The sequence below is a fragment of the Grammomys surdaster genome, unplaced genomic scaffold (assembly GCF_004785775.1).
Source record: "Grammomys surdaster isolate TR1022 unplaced genomic scaffold, NIH_TR_1.0 323, whole genome shotgun sequence".
Lineage (NCBI taxonomy): Eukaryota > Metazoa > Chordata > Mammalia > Rodentia > Muridae > Grammomys > Grammomys surdaster.
The window spans coordinates 217,772-227,353 of NW_021604742.1; the positions used below are offsets into that span (position 1 = coordinate 217,772).

Genomic DNA, 9,582 nt, shown 5'->3' on the forward strand with positions numbered 1-9,582 from the left:
GCTTGTATGTATTTATTTTCTTCTCATTCTTTACCTAAACTAACCATATGACTATATGCTTCATGGTACTTACTACTGTGAATTCTCCCATGTTCAGAGGGAACCAAGGATAACATGACAAATTTACTCAGTTCCTTTTTGTCAAAATCTATTATCCCAATGCAAGAATGAAACTAAGAGATCAGAATGTTTACTAGAAAAGACACATAATATTCACATACAGTCTATGGGTTGCATGTTTGCATTCAACTTTGGAATTTAGAAGAGAGGTATCTGTTGCTTCAACTGTGGAACTGGCATCTGAGTTCTAGATGCTCTATGTTGGAGCCTTCAAATGACTGTGGTGTTCCTTGAAAGCCTCTCTACTCCTATTGTCTTATTTTAATTCTCGAAAGCTCACACAAAACACTGGTATATCTTGAGGGATTTTTACTGTGTCTTGCTGTACATTCTGTAGACCACAGTGTTAAACCAGCAACAGGAACAAGAGGGCAAACTTCAAGATCTGAGAGTTTAGTCTACAGAGTAGTGAGCCTTTATATCATGTGTTCTATGAGAACATCACAATTTTTACCACTAGAATTGCCTCTTTGAGTTTCCAACAGATAGGAATTAGAATATTTAAAAAATACAGCTCAATCTGTACACATAGAGTATCACTGTCACCATAAACTGTTAAGTAATAGGACCCCATGAACAATGGCATCATAGCTCCTCTTGCTATAGCATCTAATGAGAGGAGTTTTCAGGAAGAGATACCAGTCTGTATTCAAGCAGTTGCTTTCCTATATATTATGAGTTCACCTAGATCTTAGTATTTTTGTAATATAAACTGAACATTGTAGCATGGTACAACATTCAGCCTGCAGATTTACCTCCAAATTCTGTGATCATAAACTTGGTAACTTTGCTTACTTCAAGTTCATTAAATAGTGACATGACTCCTAACTTTGTTAACTTAAAGGCATCCCTCAAAATTATATATATATATGTGTGTGTGTGTGTGTGTGTGTGTGTGTGTGTGTGTGTATGTATGTGTTCATGTGTATATGGATAATGTATATGCATATATGTTTAAATATGCATACATGTATATATACATACATCAGACATCTAGAGAAACATTTTCTCACTCTCAAATATATATGGGAGTGTATGTGTATGTGTAAACATTTCATTATTCATGCTATTTTATAATTATTAAATATATTTATAATAGTGACTTTCAATTATTCATAGTTAATTCCAAGACTCCAACATGCTAAAATAAAGGATTATATCTTCTTTTTTTTGCAGGCAAAACACAAATGCACATAAAATAAAAATAAATACAATTTTAAAAGGGATGTGTAGTACATGAAAGGTTATTGCCTCACACTCTGGTAGACAAAGAAGCGTTAAGCACCATGCCCCATTGATGACTATTCAAAAGACAGTCTGTATATGCCCTTGCTCAATCATCGAGATATCCATCTTGACAACAGATTGTTATACTTAGCTAAGAAAGCCTAGATCATTATGAGTCAAATCCAGGATTCACTTGAAGATCTGTGCTTATCTGAGTTCTGATGTAAAATCCAATCTGTAGGCTGGGAGCAGCTTAGTGGCAGAGCACTTGTTAGACCTGTAAGGCTCACATGTAAAGGAACTGACATAAGTCCTAGTATACTGGGATCATGAGACCCACATTCTCAAATATAGATGTCAGAACCTATCCTGCTAGCCAGGAGACATACACTTGCAATCTCAGCACCTGAGAAGTAGAAGCAAGAAGATCAAGAGTTGGAGGTTTGTCAGGCATGGTGGCCCACACCTCAAATCCAGTCTAGAAGCAGAAGGAAGTGAATCTCTTTCTCTGAGTTCAAGGCCAGGCAGTCACTTGGTGACACCCATCTCAAAGCTATATATCGAGTTTAAGGTCAGTCTAGGGTACATGAAACACTGTTTCAAAAACAAAAGCATGGTGTGGAGAGATGGCTCGGTGGTTGAGGGTTTCACATTCTTCCAGAGGACCTGCATTTGATTCCCAGTACCAATGTCCAGCAGTTCACAACAGCTCCAGGAGATATGAAGCCCTCCACAGGCATCTACACACATTTGGCATAGACACACACACACACACACACACAGCTTCACATAAAACAAAATGTTGGGCTGTACATGGTGGCTTACACTTTTAGTCCTAGCATTTGGATCTCTTGAGTTTGAGGCCAGACAGCAATACACACTGAGATCCTGTCTCAAAAAAACCCAAACCAACCCCAAAAACAAACAAACAAACAAACAAGGCCAGTGGTAACTAGTATGTTCAAGACTCTGGCTTTGATTCTCTAGTGCCACAGGAAAGGGCAGATAAAGATCTTTATCTATAATCCTTCTGTGAGAATAGACAGCAACTTTGGCTCTTTTATTGCTTCTACCCTTCCTCTGCTTCCTACCCATCCTCTGTTCTTGGTGAAAATATCCTCTAACTGCCTGCTACATACTCCCCAATGTGCTTCTTTACCAGGAAACTGAGCCCAATTTCCAAGTGCTGATGCAGGTCCTTATATCCCGAAGAGAGAGTGACCTTCTCAGCATTCAGGCTGAGTTTAAGAAGAAATTTGGGAAGTCTCTCTATTCTTCTCTCCAGGTAAAACTTAGCTATTTTATCCTTCAAGACAGGGTTTCTTTGTGTAGTCCTGGCTGTACTTGAATTCACTTTGGAGACCAGGCTGACCTCAAACCAAGATATCCGCCTGCCTCTGTTTCCCAAGTGCTGGGATTAAAGGCGTGTGCCATGACTACCAGACTAAACTTGGCTATTTCTTACCCTGGAGCCTGGCATCCTAGCCCTTCCCTCTATTCCTATTTCCTTCTGTTGAGTATAGAACTCCAGGCACCAGAGAGAGGTCTTTCCTTGATGAAGAGCGTTGTATCAGCAGGAGGTGGTGGTAAAGAGGTTTTCTAATATGTTTTTCTAACACTGATTCCCTTACCTGCAGGACGCAGTCAGAGAGGATTGTCGGTCAGCACTTCTGGCCCTGTTTAGAGCTGAAGACATCTGAGACTTTCCTGACCCACCCTGACTTGGGATTCAAAAGTCTGAGATGCCCATATTTGGTTGAACACATGGAAGAACCCTAAGGAATACCATATACCCTTCTTGAGGCTGGACCTCTAAATTTCTTTGATATCTTTGGATTTCTCTCTTCTCAAAGTGGCATCTTCTAGCTCCATTCTAGAGAAGAGTAACAGGAGATATCAGATAGTGTCTCCCCTACTCCATCTCCCCAAAGGCCAGAACATCTCCCTGGTAGTCAAACATTTTGGCAAATTCACTATCTTCTTATGTTTCCTGATTAATGTTTGGGTGGAGCAGGCCACAGACCAGGAAGAGACCATGGAGGTGAGGTGCCTTTGAAGTTTACTCAGCTATTCAACAGGAATCCTGTTTTTGCCCCAGCATGGCACTTAACAGTTATCAACATACCCTACCCCTGGGTCTCCTCCCCAGGTAATTAAGAACAGTAACTTCCCCCCAATTCATATTGTCAGTGCAGGGATTTGGAAATACACTTCCAACTAGGGTATTACTTCAAGAGCATTACTTCCCACAGAGCACCTACAAAACCCAGGAAATGGGGAATGTTTGCGTTCCCCCTGTTGGCTCTGTGAGAAATGACAGGAAATCTCTCACCTCCCTGGCTCCTCCCCTGTTCACATTCCTCAACTGGGTCAAATACTTAACTCTACTGCTCCAGGGTAGGAATGCAAATCTCAGGAAAGAAGTTTTATTTCCTAACTCCTAGGAAGGCATTAAAAATAATAAAGACAGAAACCCAAACCAAACCCTAAAACAAAGACAAGCCTGTGGGTTAGCCTGGGAGCAACCAGACGGGCAGGGACACAGGAGAGATGCTTTCCAGATAGGTGCCTCACCTAGCAGCCTGGGTTAGGAAATGGGGCTGGGCACCAGAGATCTTCACCCAATCCACACCCACGTGGCCCTGGATGAGAAGAAGAGAAGACAGCAACACAGGGGCAAAGATGGTACCAAGTCTGACCTTGGCACCTACTATCTGTTCTGATCCCCAACAGTGCATATAGGTTACCCTGTATGCCTCCGAGATTGAGATGAGGTGAGGTCCTGTGAGTCACAGCCTCTGAAAGAAGGGGTAGGTTGTATGTGGCGGAGTCAGAGCAGAACACAGTCTGACTCAGTCTTTGACCTCTGCCACTGCTCTCCAGCTGGGCGTCCAGATGTGGCTCCTCTCCCGTGGGGCGAAGGCACCCTTGTTTGCACAGGTTGAACTGCTTGCTGTTGTTGATACTCTTCTTGTTGAAGTTGTTGGGCCAATTCCAGGTCACTAAGGCCCAGAATGCCTTGTGGCTGCTGCTGCTGCTGCTGCTGCTGCTGCTGCTGCTGCTGCTGCTGCTGCTGCAGGGATAAGGAAATAAGGTAGTCCTGGTCCACCTGCAGCTGCTTCTCTGGAGAGCTACTGCACCTTCTGCTCCATGGCTTTTGACTAGGGAATGACTTAGGTGGAAGTCAGAGTCACAAAAGAAGCTGTCGCCATCCACGTTATTCAAGCTCTCCCACACCACCTGCTCCTCCTGTAGAAAACCTTGGTCAGTGACCAGTAGGTGACAGGTGACTCTTGTGCTTAGTCATCGTGTAAAGTGGTTGTTTCGAAAAAAAAAAAAACACTAAGTTCATCTTCCTTAGCATTTGCTGTGAGGCTATGGTAGATCAGCTGTGCTGCAGTGGTCTCCAGGAACTGCTTTGCAATCAAGCCTTCTGTCACAAGGTTGGAGTCACTAGAGTGTTTACAGGTGATTATCTTCTCTACTCAGTTTCCCAACAGCACTCACAGTCTCAGGACTCTGTGGATCGACAAGCCAGCTGTGATATAGAGGTATCCCCAGCAAGTCAAAGATGCTACATTACGGTGTATACTCAAAGTCTGAGACGCCTGTGAATTGCACATTGACGTCCAGACCTGTGGCCAGTTTAGGAAGCACCATCATTGCATCATCTACATTCTGCTGAAAGTTAAGTTGAAGGCCCTCAGATTTTTCTTGGGGTTTGATAGACAGAAGGCAGCTTCCAAGATGTGTCAGGAGCTCATCTGATGTGATTACTTCCTTCTGAGGGGGCAGCTTCACCTTCCACTGAAGAAGAGGATGTTCATGATGGCCAGGAGAGGACAAGGACCATTGTTGCTCTGGTTGATGATGGGGGTCTGTTCTCCCTTCCAAGGGATCCACTTGACACAGTAGAAATCTGGGGAAGCTCCTGTGGCCTGGAACACGCCTCTGCTGTCTTTATATCAGATGATGTCCCACAAGCTGGTCCAGGACTTGAGCTAGCTTCAGGAGGAGGATACTCAAGATTTTCCCCATCCTGGGCTAGTGGCAAAGTTTGGTCTCCTGGCTCCTGTTCTCCAGCTGCCCCATCAACATCTACACTGTCCTTGTCGTGAGGATGCTTCTCTGGTCCAGACAGGGCCTCATGTTTTTCAGATTCAACAGTTTCTGAACTATTGGCCTTACTAGGGGCTGAGCACTCAGCCTGAGGTGGTTCCATAGTGGGTATAGAGTTAGCTGAGGGGAATTAAGTGTTCTGTGACCTCAGAGACCTTGCCTAGAGCTATTCTAGTGTGCAGAAGAGAGACCTGGCCAATAAGGTCATTGAATTACAGAGCAAAGGGAACAAAGAAAATCAAAGTGAACAGTGTAGGCCACTCTAGCTCCAGATTAAGTTTTTCTGAGCGTTTATAAACAGGCTTCAGCTCATTCCACCTCTGACTTGCTGTGACCAGATGTGGCTAACTGGACTTGCGTTTCCAGACTTGGAAAGGATGGAAGATACTAGGTGGTACCGGCTTCTTCCCTCAAAGAGGTGGATGAGGTTCTGGCACTGGGAGAGAACTCAACTCTGGCGGTTCTGGGCGGGAGGTAGGGAAATCCTTGAGAGGCTCCGACTGCTCCAGCTGCCTCCCAGCTGTCAGCCCCGGAGCTTACGAAGCTTGACCAGGCTTTACTCAGGCCTGAAGCCTGAGTGGCGGCCACTTCCGGACACACGCCCAACACCAGGGACACTGGAGCAGGGTAGGGGGCTAGGACGAGCAGGGTGCAGCCCAGGCGGTTCCCCCAGCTTCCCAGAGTCTTCAGGATTCCCGAGTGACCAAGCCTCCGGCGTGAGCTCGAGGCCCTGCCTACACACTGGCTTTCAAAGGAAGTTTGTGGTTTTACTTTTTCTTCTCTCTCTCTGTCTTTGCCCCCTTTCTCTTCCCTCTGCCTGCCACGGGAAGGGACAGAGCACGTGTGCCTCTCTTGGGTTGTATCTTCAAACACTGATTTAAATATAATCAATAAAATATTTGATTTGAATTAAATACATTTAATATTATTTAGCTTTATGCTCATGATTTATAAATGATGAATATGTTATTACCTTCTTTGAATCAAGGAAGGCTAGCAGCTGGGTACTCTAGACCAAAAAACAGAAGTCGTTTTTATGATCTTTTATTTAAAAAGAGGATATTTTAAAGCTACAATTGCCACAAATTCCTTCGTTTCATGTATGAAATCTGCATTAGAAAATGCTCATTAAAGATTTCCTTATAGGATACCTCATTTAGCAAGGAGTCATGCAAATAAAGACCTAAACTCATGTAAAGCAAATCAGCCCTGATCCTTCAACTCTGGCAGAGGAAATCAGACCAGGATTCTTAGTCTTTCCTATTCTGTGTATTTGGTTTTATGTGGAGATCCTTGATCCACTTGGACTTGAGCTTTCTACAAGGAGATAAGAATGGATCAATTTGCATTCTTCTACATGCTGACAACATGTAAGTATCCAAAATCATTAAACATTTGGTGAGATTTAGAAAATAATTTCATATTTATTATGAATCAAGATATTGTATCAAGAGTTTATATTATTGAACTCTGAACTCTACTTGGAAATATGATTTTGGTTACCTTCTTATTCCCAAACTAATACTAAGGACCTCCTCAAACATTGGTCAACTTGGGCTTCAATTTTACACAGGTAAAAACTGTTACACAGGTCCAACCTCCCTTTCATTTATGTCTTCTCTCACACCAAACATCTCTTATTCTTTTAAAAAAATTCAAAAATAGTTTTTCAAAAGTGGAGATTGTAAATGTGTAGTCATCTGCTGTCAAGAACATTTGCTTCAAAAACGATGTATTCATGATTTCATGAACTGAAATAAAACAAAATCAAAGTCTCTGATAACATTGAAGGTGATTTTAAAACTTTATCAGACAAGACTGATTCTTACCAAGTGTTTTCTCAGAGAGGATCTGAATACAGCAAAGAGAAGCACAAATCAGACACTGGGGATCATACTCGAGACCTCAGCCTGATCTGGAAAGATGACAGTGTGTGATGCTATTTACATAATTGTCATAATGGCCAATGACCAAAAATGATGCTTGCATCTTGTCAGAACACTCTGGTCTCAGAGATTTCCACCCCACAGCTTACTACATAGGTAGAGGTCATGCGAATAGGAACTTCTGCTACTCATCAGAACCAGCCCAGTGCTGAGCCTCACCTGTGGCTTCAGCCAGGTTTTCCCTCTTAGTGACTAGCCCTGAAAATAAACTATACTCTATGGAGTTGAGGCTTAGATAGGTTTTCCTTGTGGCTCTTTAAAATATAATGCACTGAGAAGAGACTCTGTTTGTACAAGAGGACATGCATAAAAGTGATAGTAAATATATGTGAGGTTTTTTTTTTAACTAGGATTATTGCTGTTTTCAGGCATACATGGTGAGATACAGCTGGTAGAATCTGGAGAGAGCCTGGTACAACCTTGAGTGTCACTTAAACTCTATTCTGAAGCCTATGAGTTCACCTTCAGTGATTACTAGATAAACTGGATTCACCATGCCCGAGAGAAGGGGCTAGAGTAGTTATGACAGGAGTGCCAACCCTATGCAGAGTCTGTGAAGAACAATTTGTCATGTACAGGAACAATTAAAAGAACTTATTATCTACAAATGCACAGTCTGATGCAGGAGGACACTGCCATATATTACAGTGTGAGAGACATGGTGAGGAAAGTAAATTGTGATCTTTGGCACAAAACTCTAAACAAGGTGATTGTCACCGTCAGGGGGCACTGGGGCACAGGGAGCTACAGGTCCATAGAAGTGGAGTAGGAATGTGAATGACAAAAATACTCTGTCTGAATAGTTTCAAATAAATGTCTTAATTCTTATGGACATATAAAAATACAAAATGCATTCTTTTCACAACATAGTGCAGAGCATTAACAAGGAAGATATGACTTCCCTGTGGGCACCAGGACCATATCCTGAGGAAGTATGAAACCAACAATTAGTATTAAAAACAAATGAAGTTGGGGGTTGGGGTTATTAAATTTCACTGATGATTGAAACCCATGTCATGGATTTCAGAAACACCTGTGAGAATCCAGGCCTAGGTGCATTATGAGACCTTCAGAAAAGAGCTGCAAAATACATCCTAGGGTATAATATGCTCAGAATATTTTCTGGAAATATCATTATGAATATATTATAACTAATGTTAAATTTCACTTTCAGTTAAATTGTATTCTGCCATCCTTTATGACTGAGATTTGTCAGCTGTGCAAGTGGGAGATACTCACCCTGTATGCATTAATGCTACAGAACATCTTATATTGATAGGGCGTTTTCCTTGTCAAGAATGTACACATTTTTCTTTGCAGTGATTAATGGTCTGATCTTGCATCGGGTTGAACTAGGAGACTTGTTCTTACATACTGGTATTGCTTGCAACAGCTTAGCTCCGTAGGCTGCAGGGAATGCATCTATTATTCCGGACTCACATTGTTTTGGCACTCATTTAGTTATGTGATTAAACAAGTCTTCCCATTGCAGCACTCTCGCATAACCAAGGAGGAACTGAAGGAATAAAAAAGCAAAAATAATTAGGCAACATGTTTCCCAAGTGTTGTCAGGAACATAAGTGAATATTTAGAAGTCTGTGAAAGCTGATTGTTAAAATGTTGACTTTGCTGCTGAAATCAAGGAAATAGCCACAATTACTAAGAATGTTCCTTTGAAGATACATATATAAAAGTGTGACTTTTCTTACAGATTAATTAGTACCTTAGATTGTCTTCATTTTCTATAAAGCCTCTTGTAAACATTAGGAAGTATCCTTAAAAGGAGTTCTTCAGAATAAAACATACTTATGGTGTTTAATAACAGACCATTAGATAGTCTCATTGTTTAAGGAACTGCACATACCTCCCAATGTGTAAAAGGAAAGGAACTCTCATCTTTAGGGAGGCAGAGTAGTGTGAAGATGGGTGATTTCCTGTGAGTGTTGGTGTCTCCCTCCTGTAGTTAATCCTACTTCTGCTTCATCACTTTAACACTCAGTCATTTCTCTTGTGGGAGTGAGGAACTCACACATGCCATGATATATGATGGAAGTGTAGTTAGGGGTATTATAAATCTGTTTGGGCTGGCTCTTTATATTTACACCAGTCACCCAGAGATTATCCTTCTGCAGTGTAAGAAAGTCTATTGCTGTTACTCATAGAAGCTTCA

The 9,582-nt window shown here is 42.0% G+C and overlaps 1 pseudogene; it reads right to left on the bottom strand.

Annotated features, from left to right (window-relative positions):
• Positions 1 to 4,177: 4,177 nt before the first annotated feature.
• Positions 4,178 to 5,587, bottom strand: LOC114629949 (annotated as a pseudogene).
• Positions 5,588 to 9,582: the final 3,995 nt, after the last annotated feature.